We start from the raw sequence: 2,500 nt of genomic DNA on the forward strand, positions 1-2,500 counted from the left end.
ATTCGGGCTATAAAACAAAAACAAAAAACGAAAGTGAGACTAAAAATGAGGGGAAGCTGGGTTCTTCACCAGCAGCAACACAGAGAGGGAAGCTGGGTTCTTCACCAGCAGCAACACAAAGAGGGAAGCTGGGTTCTCTACCAGCAGCAACACAGAGAGGGAAGCTGGGTTCTCTACCAGCAGCAACACAGAGAGAGGGAAGCTGGGTTCTCTACCAGCAGCAACACAGAGAGGGAAGCTGGGTTCTCTACCAGCAGCAACACAGAGAGGGAAGCTGGGTTCTCTACCAGCAGCAACACAGAGAGGGAAGCTGGGTTCTTCACCAGCAGCAACACAAAGAGGGAAGCTGGGTTCTCTACCAGCAGCAACACAGAGAGGGAAGCTGGGTTCTCTACCAGCAGCAACACAGAGAGAGGGAAGCTGGGTTCTTCACCAGCAGCAACACAGAGAGAGGGAAGCTGGGTTCTTCACCAGCAGCAACACACATCCCAGAGAGGGAAGCTGGGTTCCACACCAGCAGCAACACAGAGAGGGAAGCTGGGTTCTTCACCAGCAGCAACACAGAGAGGGAAGCTGGGTTCTTCACCAGCAGCAACAAGAGGGAAGCTGGGTTCTCACCAGCAGCAACACAGAGGGAAGCTGGGTTCTCTACCAGCAGCAACACAGAGAGAGGGAAGCTGGGTTCTTCACCAGCAGCAACACAGAGAGGGAAGCTGGGTTCTTCACCAGCAGCAACACACATCCCAGAGAGGGAAGCTGGGTTCCACACCAGCAGCAACACAGGGAAGAGCAGGAAGCTGGGTTCTTCACCAGCAGCAACACAGAGAGGGAAGCTGGGTTCTTCACCAGCAGCAACACAGAGAGAGGGAAGCTGGGTTCACTACCAGCAGCAACACAGAGAGAGGGAAGCTGGGTTCTTCACCAGCAGCACACATCCCAGAGAGGGAAGCTGGGTTCACACCAGCAGCAACACAGAGAGGGAAGCTGGGTTCTTCACCAGCAGCAACACAGAGAGGGAAGCTGGGTTCTTCACCAGCAGCAACACACAGAGAGGGAAGCTGGGTTCACTACCAGCAGCAACACACATCCACAGAGGGAAGCTGGGTTCACTACCAGCAGCACAACACAGAGAGGGAAGCTGGGTTCACTACCAGCAGCAACACAGAGAGGGAAGCTGGGTTCTTCACCAGCAGCAACACAGAGAGAGGGAAGCTGGGTTCTCTACCAGCAGCAACACAGAGAGGGAAGCTGGGTTCTTCACCAGCAGCAACACAGAGAGAGGGAAGCTGGGTTCCACGCAGCAACACAGAGAGGGAAGCTGGGTTCTTCACCAGCAGCAACACAGAGAGGGAAGCTGGGTTCTTCACCAGCAGCAACACAGAGAGGGAAGCTGGGTTCTTCACCAGCAGCAACACAGAGAGAGGGAAGCTGGGTTCACTACCAGCAGCAACACAGAGAGAGAAGCTGGGTTCTTCACCAGCAGCAACACAGAGAGGGAAGCTGGGTTCTTCACCAGCAGCAACACAGAGAGGGAAGCTGGGTTCTTCTACCAGCAGCAACACAGAGAGGGAAGCTGGGTTCTTACCAGCAGCAACACAGAGAGGGAAGCTGGGTTCTTCACCAGCAGCAACACAGAGAGAGGGAAGCTGGGTTCTTCTACCAGCAGCAACACAGAGAGAGGGAAGCTGGGTTCTTCTACCAGCAGCAACACAGAGAGAGGGAAGCTGGGTTCTCTACCAGCAGCAACACAGAGAGAGGGAAGCTGGGTTCTTCACCAGCAGCAACACAGAGAGAGGGAAGCTGGGTTCTTCTACCAGCAGCAACACAGAAGAGGGAAGCTGGGTTCTTCTACCAGCAGCAACACAGAGAGGGAAGCTGGGTTCTTCACCAGCAGCAACACAGAGAGAGGGAAGCTGGGTTCTTCACCAGCAGCAACACAGAGAGAGGGAAGCTGGGTTCTCTACCAGCAGCAACACAGAGAGGGAAGCTGGGTTCTTCACCAGCAGCAACACAGAGAGAGGGAAGCTGGGTTCACTACCAGCTTGTTGGTTATGTACAAGCTACCAACACAACCAGCCATTGTCCACAACTGGTAATGAAAATACGTTCGCAATAAAATGTCAATGAATGTATATGTGTCCTGATTCCTGCGTCTCCCGAGAGGAGGATATTAACAACGTGTTCTCAACCATCTGCCTGGCAGGTGGAAGGTTATTAATAAAACAACCGCTTCCTGGGCCAACATCACGTAATGATTGGTTGATGCATTGCTTCCTGTTCCAACATCACATGATGATTGGTTGATGCATTGCTTCCTGTTCCAACATCACGTACTGATTGGTTGATGCATTGCTTCCTGTTCCAACATCACGTAATGATTGGTTGATGCATTGCTTCCTGTTCCAACATCACGTAATGATTGGTTGATGCATTGCTTCCTGTTCCAACATCACATGATTGGTTGATGCATTGCTACCTATTCCAACATCACGTACTGATT

At 52.5% G+C, this 2,500-nt stretch overlaps 1 protein-coding gene across 3 annotated transcripts in view; it reads right to left on the bottom strand.

Annotated features, from left to right (window-relative positions):
* LOC121845001 (axin-1-like) overlaps nt 1-2,500 on the bottom strand; it is a 29,341-nt gene that overhangs the window by 21,002 nt on the left and 5,839 nt on the right. The gene's annotated exons all lie outside the window — the stretch shown is intronic.

The sequence above is a fragment of the Oncorhynchus tshawytscha genome, unplaced genomic scaffold (genome assembly GCF_018296145.1).
Source record: "Oncorhynchus tshawytscha isolate Ot180627B unplaced genomic scaffold, Otsh_v2.0 Un_scaffold_3215_pilon_pilon, whole genome shotgun sequence".
Classification (NCBI taxonomy): domain Eukaryota; kingdom Metazoa; phylum Chordata; class Actinopteri; order Salmoniformes; family Salmonidae; genus Oncorhynchus; species Oncorhynchus tshawytscha.